At 42.7% G+C, this 25,041-nt stretch overlaps 1 long non-coding RNA gene across 1 annotated transcript in view; it reads right to left on the bottom strand.

Annotated features, from left to right (window-relative positions):
* Positions 1 to 5,959, bottom strand: part of LOC117874337 — a 35,896-nt gene extending 29,937 nt beyond the window's left edge. Inside the window, exon 1 of the long non-coding RNA XR_004644955.1 lies at positions 5,529 to 5,959. This is a non-coding gene — a long non-coding RNA (uncharacterized LOC117874337). The remainder of the gene's footprint in view (positions 1 to 5,528) is intronic.
* Between the last annotated feature and the right edge of the window lie 19,082 nt (positions 5,960 to 25,041).

Genomic DNA, 25,041 nt, shown 5'->3' with positions numbered 1-25,041 from the left:
TTTTTTTCAAATAAGAAGTGTTAGGAAATACTTTGTAGTAAAGTTTGGCTAAAAAGTCAACTATATAGAATCTAAAAGACTTTATAAACACAAGGTATGTCGTCCTTGCTGCAACCTATACAGCAGGGGTAGTCAATAGGCACCAGGTCCTTTTGAATGGACTCTGACATCTTTTTATTTACTTATTATTATTATTGGTCTTTTTAATTATTGTCTCTGGAGTCTGGACCTTGACCAAGAAATTTGGACCTTGACAAAAAATAATGGACTTCTCCTGTTATAGGGATTCTCATCGTATAAATTAGTAAGTAGTATTGCATCTGCAGGTACATGGAGACACAGAATGTGACTGCAGCTCAAGCAGACATACCCAAACTGCTTTATTCTAGCTAGCTCAGGTCCCGGAGCAGTGATGCTGTGGCAGCACATACTGCAGAATGAGCAGTACAAGCCTGCCCAGAACCCTGGGTAATTACTGGCAGGGCTAGCCCATGCTGAAGCACGTGGCGTCGCAGCGTCACCACTCCGGGACCTGCGCTAGCTAGATTAAAGCTAGCTTGGGTATGTCTACTCGAGCTGCAATCACAGCATGTGATTGCAGAATTCACATACCCACGGGTCCAACACTACTTACTTATCAGGATTGGGATCACTACTTTGTTATGCACTATACAAAAACGTTAACAGTCCCTGCCCTGAAGAGCGTAGAATCTAAACAGACAACACAGACAAAATGAGAGAGAAAGGAAGCATTCCTATTTTATAAACAGATAACTGTGGTTCAGAGGAATTAAGTGACTTGCCCAAGGTCAGACAGGAAGTCTGTAAAAGGGCCAGAAATTGAACCTAGAATTCCTGAGTCTCCATCCAGTGTCTTAACCACAAGACCACCCTTCTTCAACAAACACATCCACTCTGGTAGAACTCTACTAGCTACAGCTGAGTTTCCACACTTGTACACTGTAGTATGATTTCATTGTAAATAAAGCCTAAGAAAGAAAAAATATCACTGAGACAGGATATTGCAGAAAGTGAGAGACCATTCTGGCTGGTCATCTTCAGTATCTGAATCCAGTTCACTGGACATCAGTGCACCAGTTCAGTAAGGAAACAAACAGAAAGAAAACGATAGCCACAACTCCCTCTTTTTACACACAAAAGCTTGAAAATACACCCTATGAGTTACAAATATACCTTAGAGACAACATGAGTCCTGCCCTAACAGGAGAATAATATGTGTCTGCCTGTATTCTTGGAAATTTTATTTTTAGTGAATAAAAGTATATCGAAGAGTATACTGTCTGACTACAGCTGAGGTCTCAGTTAGGAGTTATTTTTGCCTAGGACAATGTTTTGGCAATATGTGCACTTTCATAGTATCTTGCAGAACTGTGACGAGGCTGGAGCGTGTGGGGCAGCCGCCCAGGCTGCAAAGCCACCGGGGCAGAAAAATGGGGCAAAAAAATGAAGAAAAAAACCCGGGCGCTATGCATGCACCGGGCGCTAAAATGCCTAGTTATGGCTCTGATATCTTGTAATGACAGGTCATACAAGGAATTTCATTAACTGTTTTGGTCCTTAATGTTGTATCTCCCAAACTCTTGGGGCAACTCTACCATTTTATCAAACCTGATAAAATTCCCACCACCACCAATTCTATTGTGCATGATAACCCCCACCTCCAGATTCATGACCACAGTCTGCTAACCCTGGCTCCACATAGGTAGCTTGCAAACAACTGAATGGGAATTTATGGAGCACAGTTGAGTTGGGACCCAATGCAGATAATGATAATTAGATAAAAATTGTGCCTTGTTGCTCATTCGACATGGTCCTGGTGTATATGCTCTGCCATTTCTGTTTTCTTTACTGACCAAAATTATCACTTGTTATTCCTGTTAGCACTACAGATGCTATTGGAAAGGGAGCTGGCTTCTGTTCCAGATCATATGTAAGGTACCAATGCTGTCCATAAATTTCAACTACAGAGTTATTGTTGATTACGTATGGGCCAGAAAGGGCCCAAATTGACTATCAGATTCCAGGTGGAGATTGTAGGGTCCACAGAAAACAACAAAAAAGCACGCAAACAAAAAACTCCGACAACTATCTTTTTAATTGTAAACTGAGCAGATTTTATCTGGAGAGACAAACATGCATAACGTGCTATGAAGCCAGTTCTACACTTGAACTTTAAGATACAAGAACGGAGCCTGGAATATCAGTGGTTAAGAATCAGTGCTGTGGGGGCAGATACTGAGAGGTGCTGAGTGCTAGTCTGACTTGACTTTAGGGACTGTTGCTGCTCTGCTCTCAGTATCAAGCCTTAAATGAATACAGCACAAGAGGTGATGGATGCTTTTTATTAGAACAGCACAGTGAGCTCCAGTTCTTCTCTCACTGAAGTTAATGAGAATTTTCCCCTTTGATTTCAGTGCAATCAGGAAGGGTATATGGTTACAATAGACAAATTTTAGTCAGACAGATTCATTCTTCAAATGACCCTTCAACACTGGGAGAAGGCACCTGTGTGGATGTGAAAGTTCAGGCACTATGCTGGTTCAATAAAAAGTATCATGTTACCCACCTTGTCTATCTAATTTCAAATCATAGCCGTGTTTTCTTCGTATCCAATTTCTGCCTTGTGTTCAGTCCTATAGCTTATGCTGCAACAATGAAGTAAGAAATCTTTAACCCTTTCATCTATTAACAGAGCATGCAAATAGGCAGTTTTCCACTCCAAAGACACTGCAAAATAGTCTACACTGACTCTATGTGCTGCTGTATTTTATAAGCACAATCACAAGAAGCAAGAAAAAAAGTCACCTGGAGCTGACCTATCTTTGGAATCCCCCTCTCATATCACTTTTGATCACACTGTAAAAGCCAGAATACAGTGAAGATACTACAAACACAAACTCAAAACTGAATGATCATTAGTCTTCCAAATTAAAAAAAAAAAATGTTTTCACTTAAGTTATTTTCGGTGCAGCAACATACAATATTCCCCATACATACAATACCACCTTCTCCCAAGAACAGGTGATTTTTAAAAAGCAGCAATAAAACTCTGTATCCAACTGTGCAATGCAGGTGGATAAACGACAATTAACTGAAGATCAATTTTTTTTCTTTACATGTGGTTGGCTTAAAATTTCTCAGTAATTGAGTCTGTTCTTGTGTAAGCCTAAGGAAATTTGATCTGCCATTCCAATTTATCTCTAACAGTTAAGAATTTAGGGGCTATAAAAATTCACAACTTCCTCTCTCTCAATCTAAAGTGATAAGGAAAAAGTGTTTTTAAAAGTACACTCTCCACTGAGAACATTCTGATAAGTTTAAAATCACACAGTTAATTGTAGAGATATGCAGTTAATTCAATAGGATACTTGGCAAAATCAAAATCCAGAATGTCTAATTCACTAACCATACTTTTTTATTTGTTTATTTCAAGCAACATTTTCCCCACCCTTTCCTCTTCTTAGGCTTTTCACACCCACATAGCAACCACACAGCAAGTGACTTTTCTTTGACCTTGACGCCTACTCCTTCTGGTGGAATCACTCACTAGAAAGTTAGTGGATAGTTTAAGTTCTTATACTAAAATGTGAAGGAAGCATCAAATAAAAGGAGACATGGGACCTGTGCTATATCTTATCATTTTTACTTGATAGCTTAATTCACAGTTCTCTAGGGATCTTTGCTATACAGCATTCTTTGATGCCATTTCAGTAAAGAAAATACAACAGATTGCAACTCAGCAATCAATTGCATCTGGAAACACGAAGCTTCCTTGTGCCATACATCCAGAAGAAGAAAAACTATACATAGTGAATTCCAAGCCTCGTCTGGGACCACTACAATACATCATCAGCAGTGATTTACTTTTGCATGGAAAGAGAAGAAATATCAAGAAACAAGATAAGGTGAGCCAGGTAATATTTTTATTGGATCAACTTCTGTTGATGAAAGAGACAAGCTTTCTAGTTTACAAAGAGCTCTTCTTCAGGTCTGGGAAAGGTACTGGGAGTGTAACCCACTAACCCTCCTTTGTCCTAGGACTGCAGAGGTGTTAAGTGTCCACTTCACCTTGAATGATGTCTTGCAACATGTGTTAACTCCTTATACTAAAAATCTGTTTCACCTTATATTTAGCTGTGACTCTCTGAGGCCTTGGCTACACTTGGCAATTCTCAGCGCTGCCTGTCTCTCCCAGCACTGTAAGTACTCCACCTCTCTGAGGGGAGTAGCTTGCAGCGCTGCGAGTGAGCGTGCAGCGCTGCAGGCGCTGATTACACTGGTGCTTTACAGCACTGCACTCGCTGCGCTCGGGGGGGGGGGGGGGGAGTGTTTTCACACCACTGAGCGCAGCAAGTTGCAGCGCTGTACAGCACCAGTGTAGCCAAGGCCTAAGTACCTTTCCCAGACCTGTATAAGATTGAATGCTTGTCTCTTTCACTAACAAAAGTTGGTTCAATAAAAGATATTACCTCACCCATCCTGTCTTTCTAATATCCTGAAACCAACACGCCTACAACACTCCAAGTAACGAGATAGAGTAAATATCACTTCCATGCTTAGCCCTATCACCCTGTAATGTACTACTTATTAGTTTACACTTGTAAACAGTTTTCTATATATTAAAATGCTACAAGTGTTTTGGGTATCAGAAAATCAACTTTCTGTGCAGAAAGAAAATATAATACTTAGGACTGGTAGATATCAAAGCACGGTAGTAAAGCCGAATAAGCATCATTATTCCCATTTTAGTGATAGGGTAACTAAGAGTAAATAACTTGCCCAACATCACTAACAGAAACAGTGGCAGAGTCAGTAACAGAACTCAGGAAGTTTGATTCTCACCCCCTGCTCTATCTATTAGAATATACTGTCCCTTTGTTAGCCAACAGTATTAATGCTTATATAATAAACCATTAATTGTTAATGTCTATGTTGGAACTTACTGAAATACTTAACAACGACAGCCCATGGGGCATATCCTACTATTATGAAAAGTATCATCAGGTTTTGACGTCCATACAGGGGCATCAATTTTTGATATCTAATTCAAAAGGATTAATGCATGCTCTTCAGTTAATCTGCAATACGTTGGAAAGAGGAACGATGGCTACTTTATGAGAATATCTATTCCAAGCCTGATGGATGGAATACTCAGCCGTCCCTTCTTCTGGTTACCATGACCACTAGAGAATAGTTTAATCAACACTAAACAACAGCCTAAAGAGTAATAATATGGTTCAAAGTTTGGCCTCAAAGTTTGGCCCCAGATCAAATACCCTCAAACTCTGGGACGCCAGTTGGTCTTCCCTGTAAAAGTTGATCTAAAGCATTGAAGCATATGTTCATTTAGCTTCCAAAATATTCCAATCCAGAATAAAGGTCAATACCACCTGTGCTATGTTTCTTTAGTGCGGTTATACTTACAGCCTTTTTTTTTTCCAAGAATGACAAGTTTAGTAAAGAGGGGATCAGTGACCCAATGAAAATGAGAAATGCATTAAACTTACCACTGTACTGTCATGAGCAGAACCAGTGCAAATATGGTTAGATCTTCTCCAGCGATCAGGAATTCAGCTCCTTGCAGGCACAAAACAAATCCAGAATGCAACATGAACTAAAGCCACCTCTCTTCTGCTAGCCACATGCACATGATCAAATATGTCTTCTGAATCTGCCATCAACAAAGGAAACCACAATAAGGCTGTTTTCCCAATTCTTCATAACTGAGTCAGTAGGTCAACAATTCCTACAGTTTGGGAGCCAGAGCAATTCCCTGAAATGCCCTTTTTCTGGTGGAAAAGCCTACTGCCTCCTGTTGCTGGTAGCCCATCTGCTTTCTGAACAGAACCAATGCGCTCCAAATAACCATCTTGTTTTGGCACAGACGTTAGTCATTGATGAAACTCCATTTTGCCTCTCATGACTGGGGAAAACTATCAAAAAATACTTACAGTTAAAGATACATTCAGGAAAATCCTCCTTTTTCCACCATGCCCGCTGCTTCCAGTTGTCTTAGCTCACAGTCTCATGTTTCAACTATAAAGTGGAGCGACATAAAGAAAAATACATAGAGGAATATTAGATATATTCCAAATATTTCTTGCTCCATAGAAACACAGAATATACAGCATGTGCATTACAACTGCCCTGCTCAAACAAAGACAACACTCAAGCTCTATCCCTTTTTCCAATTCACGACTCAAGACGTCTGGTTGAAAACTGGTTTCGTAACAACCTCTTAACTACCACCTACTCACATCACAGAACACTTCTTGCAGGAAATGCACAGGAAATCACCAGCTAGTGCCAACAGATCTACTATTCCAAGAACTAGCTCTTTCAGATAGTCCTTCATCGTTTGGAAACTGGGAGGCTTTTGCTGTCTCATAAAAATACCCGAGGACATATGTATTTATTTTAAAGTAGTTTTAATTCTAATCCTGAAAAAATTTGCCCGATAAGTCATCATTTCAAAACCCGTCCGTTGTAAATGAAGGGAATTTCACAATATCCATTCCAGCAACTGCAGCTATTCATTTCTGGAAATGATTCACTGGACAAGAATCAGAATGGTGGAATTAATTTTTAGAGACAGATTGCATTCTGAATCGCATACAAAGACTCTGTAGTCAGCCACGTGTCTTTTTGACCACCAACAGCAGACCCCTGAATCATCCAACCAAAAGATGACTCGTTGTGAAGTATTTCCTCTTATTTTACACTCCCACGGTGTGCTGTGTGCCACTGGTATATCCTGAATCTAATTCCCACTTTGATGAAAATTCCAAAACTCATCTCAGAAGGCTCTGGCCACATTCTAATGATATAGCCATCTGCCAGCTTTTACTCTGAGTCACCTGTCAACTACAGAAAAGGAAATTAGTCAGTAGCAAGCACATGAAAGCACACTGGCAGTGAGTAGCTGCTTAAGAGTGCCATGCATGCATTTTAGAAATGTAAAATTGTGGCATGCCCAAGCTATCCTGAAGAAAAGCAATAAAAATCTATCATATTAAAATGTGAGAAAGGTGAAGATCTGCCAAAATAAGATGGCAAATAGGCAGCATTTCAATTTAGCTTTCAATGCCAGCATATTTGAAACAGCAGTGGAGAGAGGACAAAAAAAATTCACAAACCCTAGACCTGCACTGTGCGTGACGAGAAAAATAATTAAAACAACGAAGAGAACTAATCTGCGGCGGCTTAGAAAGTTAACTCTTTGAAGGAATAGGTTAAAGTAAGAGAAAATAAAGGCAAAGTCTTACATGAATAATATTTACTCCACAAATAAGCCTAAAATAGTGAGTAGGATTACTCATGTAAGTAAAGGTTGCAGGATCAGACCTTAATAAGTTTTCCAACAAGATTAAGATCACATGAGGTTGATAACCTCACAGACTATTAAACAGTTATTTTTGTAGGATCCTGAAAAGTGTCATTTCAGCTCCACAAACATCTCTAATACAGCAAACCGCAGCTCAAGTGGTGTAACTAGAAATGTATCTTTAAAGAAATATAGAACTCTGTGTGTTTTAAATTGAAAATGCAATCAAATGTTGGATCTCTGTGAGCCAAATTATCAGGTCCTTACTCAGACAAAATTCACACTGTCTTCAGGGAATAAGGACTGATTAACAATTCAGGGATTTAAGGATTTCGTCCAGTAATAGTGGCAGTTTTTTATTTGGTTTTATCACTGACATGTAGCTCTACATAATCAGCCACCCTAATCAAGATTTCAACTTCTAAATAAGAGTTAGGAGATTAAAAGACCAGAATGATATCTGTCACTTAGAATCTTCAAAGCACTTTACAAACTTTAAGTAATACTTAAGATCAGACGTCTGCTTACAGAAAGGACCCAGATCTCATGTATCTGTGATGTGGGAGGAGGTTAGATTGGGGAGAGGGAGTTCTTGTTTCTGTCTAATACTTGGATTTATTCCTGCATAGGAGATGTTTATTCAACTTCTCAATGTATTTCCTCACCCTTCCCCATGTGTCGAATTAACATATTTTAACAATCCATCTCATTAAAGAGGAAAAAATAACCCCAAGAAAGGTAAAAGCTCCCTAAAATAAATAAAATAAAATAATTGCTCTTTGTCCATATTTAATCATGCGCCAATCCCAAACTCTGTGCGTGCATGTACAAATCCAAGCGATACAGAGTGTATGACAAAAGCTAACCAAAACTCACTCCCCACCTAACAACTAGATACAAACACAACTCACTTCCCACATTCAAGACAAAAGCCTGAACAACCAATGAGCTTTGAAGGTTAATAGTTTTGGGCTCAGCTGGACCAACAAGCAAAGAGAATTATCAAGTTATGGCCCCTCGGTTACATCCGAGCGTGCTGATATTCAAATGCAGGACTATCAGCGAGACTGCATTAACCGATCGCAATGACCACAGTAGTGCAAGGGGGGAAGAAAGACAGAAAGGGACCAAAGTACACAGGGCGCCATGGATCACCTTGAAATGCACTCCAAATTTAAACGGAAGTTCAAATGCAGTTTATATGGCACAGGAGTACGGTGCTTTCTAGTCAACCCCACTGCACATGCAGGATCCCTGCTGAAGCTTTGAAGTGGTCTTCCTGCTAAGTGCCTTACACTAATGCATTCAATACGCTGTTGGATGCTCAGCCCTGTTCAAAAAAAATCAGATTGTTTAAATGGGTGCCTCCATATGGATTTGGGAGACTACCTCTAGGCTTCTATTTTTTAAATCTTAGCCGGGATTGTTATGGTAGCGTTGTTTAAAAGTGCTGGGTCGCACACATTGGATTGCTGTTGCACATGGCACACACTGGCTTGGTACTGTAGGGCATGGTAACATGTTATCCTAAGACATGAGCTCCTGGCATTTAAGTCGGACAAGAAGTATTGGGCTTAATTTGCAGCAATGGAGATTTAGGTTAGACAGTAGGAAAAACTAACTATAATGGAGTTAAGCTCTGGAACAGGCTTCCAAGGGAGGTTGTGGAATCCCCATCACTGGAGGTTTTTAAGAACAAGTTGGACAAACGCCTGTCAGGGATGGTCTAAGTTTACTGGGTCCTGCCTCAGTACAGGGGGCTGGACTTGATGAGCTCTTCAGGTTCCTTCCAGCCCTACATTTCTATGATTCTAAATACATCGCTACCTCGATATAACACAACCCAATATAACACGAATTCGGATATAACACAGTAAAGCAGTGCTCCGGGGGGGGTGGGGCTGCACACTCCGGTGAATCAAAGCAAGTTCAATATAACGCGGTTTCACCTATAACGTGGTAAGATATTTTGGCTCCTGAGGACAGCGTTATATCGAGTTAGAGGTGTACTTTAAAAAGAGAAAGAGAAAGAGAAAGAGAGAGCAAATGAAGCATTTAGTTAAAACAAAACAGAAACACATGGAAGAATGAAGAAGAAAAGGTCACATTCTAAGCCCTGCAAATCTTGAACAGAGTCCCCCAAAAATACACTACAATCACCAGCTCTTCCCAGGGAACATTTTTTACACCAAGCTTTGCTATATCAATAATATAATAACAGTGCCTCTATATAAACGTGTTTATGGTTATTCCTAAGAATCAGTCAGTGCTGAAGCAAGTATTTTATGGTGAAATGAACATGCTGGATTTATTCCTAGTTAAAACGTATACAAAACCCTCCAGGACATAAACACTTCCTTTATAAGAAATTAGGCCAGTATGGAAGGTACAAGAGAATTCTCTTGTTACACCTTCATAAAATTCTACACATAAAAGACTTTCTACATTACAATCAAAATCACATGGTGTGTCCCCCTAGCACAAACATTCAAGAATTTCCTGTCATAAAATCATAACCAGCCCAGCAAATAAAAAAAAAGCACACAGGTAAGAGGCATCTGTGTCTTATAAAAATACTGTGCTTTCAACAGAACAATCACACAATCCCAGGAAGGGTTTATCTTTAACCCTTGTCGCAGATAAAATAGAGACGTCATATAATCTTTATTGGCTAATTTGATTTAATGTCATACAACGGTAGAAGCCATTAAAAAGATAACATTTGACAAATATTACCACAAAGGGAAAAAAAGATTACTTACCAATGCTAGTGTTCTACAAATAAGTTGTTTCTGCAGATCTTTCCTGAGTGGAACACTGAAGCACAGCAAGTAACTCCATTGAACTGGGATATACAGAGGCAATTTTATGATGAACTATATTAACTGATGGTGAAGGCTGAATTTCAGTAGTGATGAGACTGGCTTTAGGAGTATGTGGGAAGATGGAGAGCTGTTCTGCTGACTCACCCTGGCAGGCAGATCAGATGGGCCACACCAGACCCAATGCACAGAGGCTAGAGAGCTTCTATGTAACAGGAAAAAGCTAGAGACAGGGACAGGAGGACCTGCAAGGAGAAACCCTAGGAACAGTGAGCTCAGGCTAAGGTTTACATTTACAAGTGCAATCCTGCCTCAATGCTTTGTACCAAAGGTAAGATCAAGGCAAACTTCCAGGAAGGGATTAAATTTGGATCATAACCCACTGGGTGTGTGCCTGTACCAAGTTCAGAGTGGTGTGGGGCTCATGCTTGTTTACAGGCGTGATCATAAGAATCAGTCTTGTGTCTTGGGGCTGAAGCCCAGATTTCTGAAGAGTTTGCACAATCTGATTTGGATCATTCAAGGACCTTAACTAATGGATGGGGATGGAGGGAGAGGAGTCCAATTAAGTGTGTGGGTAGGAAACGTAGTCTAATGGTTCAACCCCAAGCCTGAGAACTAGAACTCCTGGGTTCTATGCTGGGCTCTGCCAATGACTTCTTGCAAGACCATAGACAAGTAACTGACTTAACTGTCTACCTCTGTGAAACATGGTGTTGTCAGGGCCGGCTCCAGGCACCAGCTTCTCAAGCAGGTGCTTGGGGCGGCCGCTCCGGAGAGGGGCAGCACGTCCAGGTATTCGGCGGCAATTCAGCGGACGGTCCCTCACTCCGCCTGGGAGTGAAGGACCTCCCGCTGAATTGCCACCGCAGATCGTTATCGCAGCTTTTGTTTGTTTGTTTGTTTGTTTGGGCTGCTTGGGGTGGCCAAAACCCTGGAGTCGGCTCTGGGTGTTGTGATCCTACATTCATTAATGTTTGTAAAGTGCTTTCAGTTCCTCAGAGGAGAGGCATCAGCCATGTATAATTAATAAATTCCATCTTCCAGGAATCAAGTTAAAGGCCTTAGGGCACGACAAGTTTTAATAAATAAATGAAAGAACTTCCAGTTCATGTTTTAACAATGAAACTTTTAAAGAACTTGATCCCTCTCAATCAGAGCCTGATGGAGCAACAGAGAGCTTAAGGGTCCATCTCCTGCCCAAAGTATAAGGGATTTTTTTGTTTGTATGTAAAAGTTCCTTGTTGAGATCACTAGAAGGCAGGGTCTAATCTCTTGATATCCAAGTTAAGTTACAGTGCTGTAAAGACTTCCCTCTGCATCACACAAAATTTGTCACACTACTTTCACTTAGAATGGAAAAGTGCAGGTAAAATGATGCAGTAATATTTAGAGCAACTGTATTAAAAATGTCTGCACGTAGGAAGACAACATTGTTTAGGGCAGTGATCCGTGGAAGCATGTCCTGAGAGGGGTGAATCTACACCAGTGGTGGGCAACCTGCGGCCCATGGGCCGCATGTGGCCCGTCAGGGTAATCCGCTGGTGGACCGCAAGACAGCTTGTTTACCTTGACCACAGGCATGGCTGCCCACAGCTCCCAGTGGCCGCAGTTCACCGTTCCCGGCCACTGGGAGCTGTGGGAAGCGGCACGGGCTGCAGGGAAGTGCTGGCTGCCATTTCCTGCAGCTCCCATTGGCTGGGAACAGCCAACCGCAGCCACTGGGAGCTGCGGGAGGACGCGCCTGCGGAGGAGTCAATGTAAACAAACTCTCGCGGACCGCCAGCGGATTACCCTGACGGGCTGCATACCGCCCACGGGCCACAGGTTGCCCACCACTGGTGTAGATTCAGCCCTCTCAGCACACGCTTCCTTCCATTGCAAGTGCTAGTTTTCCCCAACAGTGTCAAGCATTTGGTTTCAGGTGGCACAATCACAAGCACTTGCACAACAAGCAAGCAGTGATCCATAGCCTTGTGAATCAGCCTCTGTGTGGGTCCACTGCCTCTTGCACCGGACAAGCTTCCCAGTGTACATAGTTACATCCTGCTGCACTGGGTGTAGCAAAGATGATAGGGTTGGGCATCGTCACTTCCCTCCCATTAGCATCTCACTCTGTTGGAGGAGTGCTGCCAGTTCCGCAATTCAACTCAACCCCTTCTGAGCTGCATTACCACAAACTTAGAACAGCCCTCGCTAATCTTTGGGACCCATTCAAGAAGGACAAATCAGTTCAACAGCTCTGTAACTATGAACGGAAGAGGTCAGTAGTATCTGCCATGGTTTCACGCACATCATTCTTCAGACCCGTGAATAGAAAGAATTTAAATTTATCACTGTCACCTTAACACTTGGCTCAGTCCTTGGACTGGATCTTGTCTCACTTAAGTCAATGGTAAAGTAAGTGTTGATTTCAATGGCAGTAGAATTGGGGTCCTGCAGATAAACCAGGGGGCCTGGGCAAGGCACATTTCTGCATGGGGTGGATGGAACGACACTGCCTTTTCCCTACCAAGGCAGAACAGCCCTCAGCACAACCACCACTGAGCATTACCTTTCTGTTTTCCTCTTCTGAATAGGATTTGACGGTTGGCAACCTCAGCAGAGGCCAAGGACTGGATGGCACATGGAAACCGAGCTGCCTCTCAACCAAAGGTCACCTTCCGATCAGGACTGAAACACTTGGATAGGGCAGGGTGGGAAAGCTTCCCATATCACAATTCATGCTAAGGGAATGTCACTCTTTTCAGGGCTGTCAATCCAGCACCAGTTACATAAAAGTGATAGCCAAGTCCCAAGCCATAGGGCAAGTACTGCTGAAACGCACTGAGAGTGCATTACTTTGTTGGATATCTTTATACTCCCTAACAACGCAGCTACATACAGGAATGATCCTGTAGCAGAAATAGTGTCAAATAATCCCTCTGCTCTGAATATGCAAACACCCCATAAGCAATACAAATCAGATGGATTTCAAGCATAATGATGCCATTGTCCCTATTTTATCCTTCTCTTCTCCCTATCAGGTCTGCACAGTGAGTGCATCACCTATTGTTACCAGGAGAGAATGGGCCAGTACCATGAAGGCAGCTTGGTTCAACAGTTCGGGTCTAGGAGTGGAACTTTGGGCAAATCGCGTCACCTCTCTCTGCCTCAATTTCTCCAGCTCTGCAGTGAAATTATTGATTTACCCTTCTGTGCAAAAGGCGTAGAGATCTACAGATTAAAGACACCACTGTTTGTGAAGCAATGGGTTTTCCCCCACACCTCCATCCACTGAGGGGAAGGAAAATAAATCCTCTAGTATTCGGTTGTTACAGATGCAGCAATACCTGCTGGGAGTCCCAGTATAGTTTTAGGGTATGTCTGCACTACAGCTTGAGGTGTAATTTCCAGCTCAGTACATGCACTAGCTTTGATCGAGCTAGCACACTAAAATGGCAGTATGGCCCCAACGGCTGGGCATCAGCACAGGCTAGCTGCCAGAGTACAATTCCATCCAATTATTCACATTCAGTCCAGTCAATTATTCCAATTCCTTCTGTTTTAATAAGGAGCATGTTTGTGAGGAAGGGAAGGGAGTCTTATAGCTAAGGCACACTGTAACACTTCCAAAGTGTTTAAACTGGGAGGCCTGTGTTACATTCCCTGTTCCACCGTAAGTTTTTTGTTTTAACCGAGGCAAGTCACACAACCCTCTATAAAACAGGGATAATGATGCTGAGCTACCTGAAGCCCAAATTTCCCACAAGGGAGGACAAAATAATAAAAGGGGACGTTTTGTAGGGAAAATTCAGTGAGCATTTCCTCATAGAGATGTCCAGAAAAGCTACCCCCAAAGACGGTGGATCCCAGGAGACACGTGGGAGGGCAGGAGCCAGTCAGAAGTTCTGGTCTCTGACATCTCCCACAGCTCCTTGCACAGACAGCATGGTTTATTTAGAACCACACTTCCTGGAATTCCTCGTGGCCAAAGCAACTCCCCGAGAATCTAGGAAGGATCACACACAAAAAAGTTATCAAAATCTGCTCTGGCCCATCTCCCGCCTTGCCCAGCTGATAACCAGACACAGATGAAGGCTTTGCAGGATCTGGAGAGTAGAGCACAGTGATGCAGAAATATCTGAACCCCCCCTAAAGCATGCCAAAGGGATGAGCAGATCTTGGTGGACACAATCGGGCCCTTAGTCTGCACCTGCCCATTCCCATTTGAACTCCATGAGCGTTTTACCATTGATTTCAATGGGAGCAAAAGCAGGCACTTTGCAAGTATCAATCCATTGACTTAAATTAAGAACTTTGAGATCCTCAGAGAGAAGAGGCTATATAAGCTCACAGTATTATTTCTTGCTACCTTTCTTGTTATTCATAGCTTAGGTGATATGAATAATGATTTTACCATTCAGAGGTCTGATTTATAGAAGCAGATTTATTTATTTTAGTAAAAGTGGCTGTTTAAGCCTTTTTTTTTTCAAATGTAAAAGATAAACATAATTGCTTTTCAATTTTGTTCTAATTGTATATCTCCTGTTTATTTAAATCTACCGTCCTCTTTTTTTACCCAGTATGTAACAAAATTACTGTACTGTAATAGAATAGCAGCATAATGCATACAACTGGCTGTGGTCCATGATTTTGGTTGCCCAGAATAATCAACATCCTTGGTCAAAGAACATCTAATTATTAATACACTCCATTTAGCTGTCACCAGTGATGTCACCAAGTGCAAAGTACAACAACAGAAATGACAGCCAGGCAAGAAGGAGCTTTTCTGAGGTATTGTTCAACCAACAATCTCACAAGCCCTTCCTTGTTTATCTGCCTGTGGAAATGAATGCCACGCAAAGAGCAACCTATGTATTTCTTATCACAGAGTAGGAGATACTTAGTCAAATTTACTACTGGAAGAGCAGAATGTGTACAGTACATTACAAGCAGAATCATATGCTTTTGGAGAAACGGAAAGTCAGGAGCCTGCCCTTGCATTGAGGGCTACTGGGTTTTCAGGAAGCAACCTTTGGCTTTCAGGCCACACCAATGCATTAGTGCACTAGGGAATTCACAGACCTGAGTGGACCAGCTTCCAGGATTCTACAACCTGTTTTCTGATTGGCCACATGGGCTTGACCCTGATTGGCTGGTGACTATATATAAACTTCCAGCTTCCCTTCTGGCTTTGTTTGAGCCATGGCCTGCTAGTTGCTACTTGGACTCACCTGACTTTGCCTTATAGATCTGTCTGACGGAAAGTTGTTGCCTCACCCTAACCCATCAGCTGCTTCGCTGTACCTCCCACTGGATTGAACCTCCAGGCCATCAGACCTCTTGCATGAACTCTGACCATTGATTGGGACTGCCCTTTGACCGGCCTGGCCCCTGGGCATTACATGGAATCCCATTAAAGCAGAGAGATGTAAAGTGTATCAAACAATAAATATGAATGATTTTCACTTTTAAAGTGTCCCTGGACACTGGATAAATATGTAAACCACTTTGTTTAATCCGAGGTCCCCCACACAATATTTCAGCATGGCAGGGAAAGGCACGGGTATGTGCAAGAACAGGAGTAGGAACTCCTGAATCACTGATAATAATACTTTGCACTTTTATCATCTACCTATCTCAAAATTCCTCGCAGAAATAGATAGTATCATTGGTACCCAGCCTTGGCCACACTGCAATTGCTTGGCACTGCACTGCTGGCATAAAGTGGCACTAAAGGTCAGCCCACTGTCTCCCTGTGGCCAATGTTGGGGTCATGGCCAGGACTTTCTTGCACCCTGATCATGTCTGTCTGTCTGTCTAAGGGTTTTATATTGCTGCCTCCCTCCCCAGTATCTCAACTCCTTCCTCTCACAAATTAATAGTGAAACCCCTAGTTGACTTCATGGAATTTCTGGCACTTCTCCCTTTTCAGTGTCAACGTTCCGCTTGAGGTAGGGTTTTATTTGTTTGGTTCTGATACCTAGCTCATACACTGGCCATTGGAGCCACTGGCACCTGATGCATTTGAGTGTAATCCTCACACTGCTCGTATATTGAGGACTGGCCTGATCCTCAGTCAACACAGAATAAAGGGAGCAAAAAGGTGGTACAGCCATCTTTGTGCTTCCTGTCTTCCTGTGCTGTACTGTGGTCTCCTCAGCCACAACACAGACAAGTTAAGTTACTTGTCCAAAGTCACACAGAGGGTATGGCAGAGCTGGAAATAGGACCCAGATCTCCTAACTGCCAGTTTCCTACTTCCTACGCTGGATCATGCCGCATCCAGCTTGGACACTTTGTATATGGCCTTCACTTACCCTCTCGGTGTTTCAGTTTCCTCTTCTGTATATTGGAGATGATAACTGCTTCACAGGAAAGGCTGGGAGGATGTGTATGTGAGAGAGGTTATAATTTACTGTTTGTAAAGCATTTTGCAAACGTACAGTATTATTACTAACATCCTCATCAGCTGACATTTCTACAGCTCTCCATTGTGTTTGCATGCTTAGGAGTGTAAGGAGCTCTGACGGCACGGGCTACAATGACGCAGTGAACCGACAGGTGCCATTTCTGCACAGCTCCGCCAATGCCCCTCTAGCTTGCCCCACCCCTGCCGTGTCAATGCTGGAACTCCTTAGAGCAGTCACTGCCAATTACAGCTAAAGTTCTCAGCATCTGCTGATGTGATCAATTATCCACTAAGGATTAGGGAGAGATGATCCATTTTATTGCATTTCGCAGATTTAATATTCATTTGAACCCAAGTTCTCTGAGGTGAAAGAATGGGGCTTTAATACATTTCAGCGCTCTGGGGGGTCTGCCAGAGAGATAAGTGAAATAGGACAAACATAGCATCATATTCCTACTGATTGACGAGAGACTTGCATATTGGGAAAGACTGTTAAATTTCTACAGCTCCATCATTTTTCTCCACATATAAATTCCTTTAATCACTTTTGCTAACTACTAGAGATGGGGTCCAAACCATCCTCCCAAAACTTAATATACCAGTACTTTTTGGAAGTTCTGATCAACAGCCCATCTTTACTAATTACCAAAGCTTTTTGTGTTGGATCAAAGGTTTGCTCTCTCCGAGACCCACATTCTCCCTTTATTTGACCCTACAATGAAATCATAATGCTGAATTTGTGGTGTCCCTTTTCTTTGCATTGCAGCAGAATAGAATGTCAGAGGGCAACAATTTCTCTGCATGTTGAAGCTGAACTGGGAGTAGCAAAGACATTATTAAAATTGGAAAATGACTGACAGGATCCTGGCCAACCCCACCTATGTACTGAGGGTAGGGTTTCCAACCCACCAGGATTATTGTAAAGTCTCCAGGAATTAAAGATTAATCTTTTAATTAAATGTTATGTCATGTGATGACACCTCCAGGAATATGTCCAACCAAAATTAGCAACCTAATTGCGGGTGGGGTGTATGTGTCACATGGGTCCATACTCATGAGTCTGATTTCAAGATAATGTCCCTCATTTTTGTATAAGACAGTTTTTCCCCTAGTATGAAAGTTGCCCTGTGAATTTAATGTGTCTGAAGTATTTCTCCTGAAAATGTAAACATTCTGCAATGTAGTAACTTTAAAGGAGGAGTCAGTTTAAAGGAGAGATGAAAAATTTGTACTTCTAAACAAATTCTTATAATCCTATTTAGGCAGATTCATTTCTAAAATTGCCTTTTTCAGGTGACTGCTTTACTTCTGTTTGACCAATACCCCCATCCACATCCAACTTTAGAGAAAACTTCTGTTAATTTTGAGTTTCAGTACCAAGGTACTGAGAACTGCTACCCACAACCACGGCTGGTTTTATTGTCAAACACACACAACTTCCTGCTTTCCCAATGGCATATCTAGGTACCCCGTCTCCTGGATCCCACAGAATATTTCGAACTCCATTTCACCTCACTCTCCCTAAAGTTTCTCTTCTGTGCTACGCTGACTGTCCCAATGTCCCTTCACACTCTCAATTTTGGAAAATTCTCAGTAGGTTGCCAGGAAGAACCCCCTTCCGTGTCCTCCACAGCCCTTCACAAAATGTAACTGCACTTGTTATATGGAAACTCCAATCTCCCATTTGTATTCCCAGTCACATCATCCATGGGTCTTTTCCTTCATGTGCTGATCCCTTCAAATTTCAGTTAGTTACATTTAGCAATGATGTCCTTCAGTTTCCTCAATGGGAGCTGCAGGAGTCATCTCTGGAAGTCAGGCCACTTCTATTTAAATTTCGATACATGGAATTACAACCCTAATTTTAGGTACCCAGATTTAAGAAATTTGGCCTCATTTTTTGATTCCTCTTTTTTTCAAGGAACTGTCAATTTACTGATGTTGACGAGTAAGACCCCAATACAGGAGACTTTGACTTTGGGACTACTCATGTGCTTACAGTGCATTGCTGAATCAGCCCCTAAACAAGAATATCCAGTACCTCTAGAGCAGTGGTGGGCAACCTGCGGCCCGCACGTGACCCATCAGGGTAATCTGCTGGCAGGCCGCGAGACAGTTTGTTTACATTGACCACCTGCAGCTCCCAGTGGCCATGGTTTGCCGTTCCTGGATAATGGGATCTGCGGAAAGCAGCAGCCAGCACATCCCTGCGGCCCACACTGCTTCCCGCAGTGGTCAATGTAAGTAAACTGTCTCGCGGCCCGCCAGTGGATTACCCTGATGGGCTGCCTGCGGGCTGCAGGTTGCCCACCACTGCTCTAGAGATTCCAGAACGATATAATCACGGTTTAGAAAATTAGGAGGACTGATAGAAAAAACTATGACCTAATGAGTTACATTGTCAGATAGGTTTATTAGACATCATTAGGCCAAATGCAACCATGGTGTAATCCCAACAGTTTACATAAGCAATGAATTGGGCCCTTTTTTTTACTTTATTTTTCACTTTGCGCATCCATAATGCTTTCTAGTTGAGGACCTCCAAGCCCTTTAAAAACATTAATTAAATAAAGTTTTGCAGTCTTCAGTTAGATAGTTGCTATTATTCCTATTCTAGAAAAATGGTAAAACCAAGGGTAGTGAAGGTAAGTTGCCCAAAAATCAAACACTAAGTCAACAACAGAGGCCAGAAACAGAACCTAGATCCATTGGTTCCTAGTCTGATGCTTCAACTATTATACAATAATTATTTTAATCTGAGAAGAAGTAGTATCTATGGCCAAAAAGATGCAAGCACCATAGTAGCAAACCACCCACATCCCTATGGCAATGGGAATAGAAGTCATGATCTCTGGCTCCAAAAATAAAAGGTAAATCTCACTGAGTGAGATCAAAGAAGCAGACTTAGGTGAGCCAATGGGTATATTAACAGATCTGGCATAGCCAGTCAGAGGACAACGATAAAAAGCCTGCCTATCACAAAAGCATTAACTCACATTAATGTACTGCGACCCCACTGTGTAATCTTGAGTAAATATTGACAGTACTTTCAATCACCCCTGTAATATAAGAACAGTCCACAGACTAAAAATAAATAGCATCATGTGGGTTAATACCACTGTTCACACAGACATTCCCCACAATGTTAAAATACTTCAAAAAAAACTATCATGCTTAGAATTAAGTCATTTTGATCTAAAATATTTTACACCAATGCAACTTCACTGACTCCAGTGGAGTTACTTCTGACCTACACCAGAGTATCAGAGCAGAGTCAGGGTCCTTTCCCAAAATAGCATACAATGTAATTTATGCTTTAATTTAATTAATTATGAAAATCAATATTGGAGTGCAAGGAAGTTAATTACTGTTATGTCTTTATTTCCCCTTATCCCAGATGCCTAGGTCACTGAGCACACATATCTGCTCTTGGTAGGTTATTTACTATTTATTTTAACAAGCATGATGAGATGATAGCTTCTTTGCAATTATGCCTGACCTTAACTGACTGGAAGCTTTTAGAGCCCAGGGCAATGTTGCACTATACAACCTAAGAACTGTAATATTATTGTATAACAACTGCTACTTTTTTGTTTATTTGATTTATAGCAATGAGTTGTAGACACCATGTTGTGTAATAAAACCCACCCAGGAATCAAAGTCTTCACTATAGGCTATTCGAGTTCACCTATTTGGGGTTTTATGAAAAACACACCTCTCGTCAGACTCTCCTGCCAAAAGATACGTAGTTGGAAGCCCAGAGAAGAGGGGTTGGCAGCTTTCGCTTCCAGTGATGGGCTTCCAAACTTGCCTGTATTTCTTCTGAAAATAAATTCTCACCTCAGGATCTTGAAAACTCCCTGGGCCCTGCTTGATTCCATTTTACATGAATATAAATAAACCCATTCTGATACAGCCAACACTTTCCCATTTTTTCCCTTTGTTTCCTCTCTGGAAAGAATAAGAAGCCAAAATGGATGGATGAGCACTACAGAGAAGGTCACCCAACAGATGACATCTTCTTTACTCCTTATCCATAGTTAAGTGTTTGAGTGTCAGAGGAGAGATGTAGGAATCTGACTGTGCACTTTCTCCCAGCCATATATATTATTTAATAGGTTATTTCCTGCCCCAAACTATTAACTCAAGCTCTGGGTTAGTCCAAACAGTGTTTTAACCCACCTTTTAATCTCCCCCCCATCCTTAAACACATACAGTTATATCCACATTGCAGCAACTCTTAATAGATGCATACTCAGTGCTCCTGCTATATGTTACCTAGATCAGACAGGCTCTTCTGAAATCAACAGTATGTCATTCCATCACTATACACTAAAGCAGATGAAAGATTGCCATCGCCAAACTGAAATTTCATCAGCTGTGCCCACTCCAGCTGTAAGTACTGCCACAAGATTACCTCATCCAGAACCTTTCCACCACGATTTTCATATACACACTCCACTTAGAGTCCAATAGAATATACGGAGATATACCTATCTCACAGAACTGGAAGGGACCCTGAAAGGTCATCGAGTCCAGCCCCCTGCCTTCACTAGCAGGACCAAGTACTGATTTTGCCCCAGATCCCTAAGTGGCCCTCTCAAGGATTGAACTCACAACCCTGGGTTTAGCAGGCCAATGCTCAAATCACTGAGCTATCCCTCCCCCCAAAGAGTGTAGAGGGGGCTCTCAGAACTTTACATGAGGCATTCAGCATCCAACAGGATCGATCCCTCAGGATATCTCTGCTAGATTTTAACATGCAAACAGCCAAGAATGAAGATTTGAGATTAGCAGCAACATACAAATGAAAGGAGAGCTGACCAACTACTTCGAAGATCTAACACCACAGTTTAGGGGAGACAACAGTGGTTGAACAGTGCAAGGGAGGCCAGAATTTTGCTCCACAAGAACAGAAGAAGAACTGCATTTCACAGGAAGCTCTTCTCCTCTGCACAGAACACCCATTTATTCTAGTGTTAGTTCTGTCTAGAGCACTTGGGAACCCTGAAATAGCTGATGGATCTGACAAGTGGTCTGGAAATGAAACTTCTTCTTGGATGCAGGTAGTATTTTCAGATTTAAATTATTTGAAGTCAGACATACTTTCAAATTTAGCCAAATTACAATAGCTATAAATGCTATACTAAATGCTTCTGTCAGTTTCCTGTGCTGAAGACAAAGTTGAGTCTTTTTTTTATTTTAATAAGAAGTATGAATAATGTCAATAATTTATGCTAGGGGACTTTGATGATTTTACAGTGATTTGAATGCAGTTAACATTTAAATGGGGATCTGGTTATAAAACACTTTTCTTCGGGTTTCAGTGATTCATCCTCTGACTAATAGGTGCTCATGTACCTAACAGCAAAAATATTCCCTCAAACCCCCAGCAGGAGGCCACATTTTACTAAAAGTGGTCACCCAGGCCCATAATCACATCAGTGTAGAATGCAAATCCTGTATAAAAAAAGAAACATATTCAGTGAACACAAACCCATCTTTTATTCTTATGTTGCTTTGAAGCAGCAGCGTGTGGCAGGAATTTTGGTTCCAATCAGTTCCAATCATACTGATACTGAAAACTCGCTGATCAAACTGATTATTGTAAAGTTTTTAGTACAAGTGGCACTAAACGCGGTTTAATGCTAGCTCAAAGAGAAGAAACCAAAACCAAAATATAACAACAAACAACAACAACAACAAAAACAGTCAAACTTCTAGGTCATGGAATGGGAGCGTGAAACTCAAATACAGCATAATGCAAGCAATATAGCTCCCACAATAGTGTTCCCTACTACTTGGCCCCATGACTTAGTCTATTACTTTTTCACAGCTATAAGAGCTCTCTTTTACCTTGACTGACAGAGGCCTGTACTTTGGTGCTGAAGGTTCCAGGTTTAATCTCCACTGACAACAGTGGTGTCTATGTTTGTAATGTTTGTTAGTTACAACAAGCAACAGTACTTACCGTAAATCAGGGGCTGCCCCAACTTAATTCAAACAAGGAGAAAAATAGAAATTAATCAGGGATGTGAAGGTCACAACTATTGGAGCAGACTGCAGACACCTTCATCTGTAAGCAGTGGTGCAGTCCACAGAGACTAGTGGTCCCAGAATGCAATGCCACAGAAGTACAAAATGCACATATTTTATGCGCATGAACTTTGAGAGGCTCAACCAGACAAATAACAGAAACTCAGGGCATGTCTCCACTGGCAGAGTTACAGCGCCGGCAGTTACAGCGCCGCTCAGAGAGCGCTGAAGGGAAATCGCTGTTGTGTGTTCACACTATCAGCACAATAGCATGTTCATGAACACTTGCGGCACTTGCAGCGGTATTCGGAGCGGTGCACTCTGGGCAGCACCTCTTTCTCTTCTGCCGCTAAGAGATGTGGGAGGGCAGAGGGGGTCGCGGGGCATCCTGGATCCTGTCCCAATGCCCCATGATGCATTGCTTTGCATCCCAGCAATCCCTGTGCTTCCGTACACATTTGGCGCCATCTTTCAACAGATGCTTCTTCAGGCTGCAGGAATGGATCCCAAACTGTTGACCAGTGTTCTGCTCACTCTGACCAACACGTCACGAGTGGCAGTGGCGTTTTTCCTTAAATTACAAAGGCAAAAGGAGTGCAACATTGATCTCGCCACGCGTAGTAGCTACGATCCGAGATTGCTTGTGGCATTCACGGAGATACTGATCACAGTGGAACGCCGCTTTTGGGCTCGGGAAACAAGCACTGAGTGGTGGGATCACATCGTGATGCACATCTAGGATGACAAGCAGTGGCTGCAGAACTTTCAGATGAGGAAAGCCACATTCATGGGGCTGTGTGATGAACTCACCCCAGCCCTGCGGCGCAATGAAAGAATGAAAGTGGTCCTGCTGTTGGAGAAGCGCGTGGCGATTGCACTGTGAAAGCTGGCTACTCCAGACAGCTACCGATCAGTCGCTAATCAGTTTGGAGTGTGAAAGTCGACTGTTGGAGTCATGTTGACGGAAATGTGCAGGGCAATTAATCACATCCTGCTCCGAAAGACCGTGACTCTGGGCAACATGCGACATTGTAGATGGCTTTGCACAAATGGGCTTCCCTAACTGTGGAGGGGCGATAGATGGCATGTATATTCCAATTCTGTCACCAGACCACCTAGCCACCGAGTACATTAATCACAAGGGGTATTTCTCAATGGTTCTCCAGGCGCTTGTGGATCACTGTGGGCGTTTCACAGGCATCAACGCAGGCTGGTCCGGAAAGGTGCATGACGCATGCATCTTTCGGAACACTGGCCTGTTCAGGAAGCTGCAAGCAGGGACTTTCTTCACGGACCAGAAGATCATCGTAGGGGAAGTCGAGATTCCCATTATGATCCTGGGAGACCCCACCTACCCCTTAATGCTGTGGCTTATGGAGCCATACATGTGGCAACTTGACAGCAGCAAGGAGCGGTTCAACAACAGGCTGAGCAAGTGCAGAATGACTGTTGAGTGTACTTTTGGCCATTTAAAAGCCCACTGGTGCTACCTCTATGGGAAGCTGGACCTGGCAGATGACAATATTCCTATGCTTATAGCTGCGTGCTGTACGCTCCATAATATTTGTGAAGGGAAGGGTGAAAGCTTCACTCAGGGCTGGACCGCAGAGGCTCAGCGCCTGGAGGCTGAGTTTGAACAGCCAGAGACCAGGGCTATTAGAGGGGCACAGTGCGGGACCATAAGGATCAGGGATGCCTTGAGGCAGCAATCTGAAGCTGAAAGCCACTAATATTTGTTGCTATGCTCAGGAGTGCAGTGCTTGTAATGCAAGGAGGTGATTGGTGCAGATGATGCAATATGTGGGTTTAACATAATTGTATGTTGCTTTGCAGGACTCTTTTTGCTTTCAATTAATAGAATAAAGATTGCTTTCAAACCAACACAATTCTTTTATTAAACAACCGGAGGAGAGAGTCAAAGAAAAAACTCCACCAGCACTGAGGGGGTTGGGGGAAGGGAAGGTCCCAGGAGAAGGAGGGGTCCCAGGACGGCTACAGATTTGTGTATGTCCAGGGATCATATCCAACCTTCTCCTTTGGAGTACAATGCAATGGGTACTGTACTTCAGCAGGGCCAAACTGCAGAGGGACGGCTGTTGAGTGCAGTGGGTAGTGGGAGTCCGCAGGGCTGGACTGTGACGGGGCAGGAGTGGAATGCCACAGGTATAGAATGGAGCCAGGAGGTTGATAACAGTGTGTTGGCAGTGGCTGGGGGGAGGACGGGCGCGGAGCTGCTTGGTTTGAAGAACTAGTATAGCCCGGAGCGTGTCCACTTGGCGCTCTATAGCCTTTAAGAGCCGCTCCGTGGCTTCATTCTGGCGTGCCGCGTTCTCCTTTTGGTCCCTCTTCTCACTGTCCCACCACTCCTTCAATTCCTGTTTCTCGCAGCAGTGTGCATCATAACCTCTCGCAGAAAGTCCTTCTTAGTTCTTCTTGGCCGCTTT

Source organism: Trachemys scripta, chromosome 1 (assembly GCF_013100865.1).
Source record: "Trachemys scripta elegans isolate TJP31775 chromosome 1, CAS_Tse_1.0, whole genome shotgun sequence".
Lineage (NCBI taxonomy): Eukaryota > Metazoa > Chordata > Testudines > Emydidae > Trachemys > Trachemys scripta.
The sequence above is the reverse complement of the archived record's forward strand: the minus strand, read 5'-3'. Positions and strand labels throughout refer to the sequence as shown.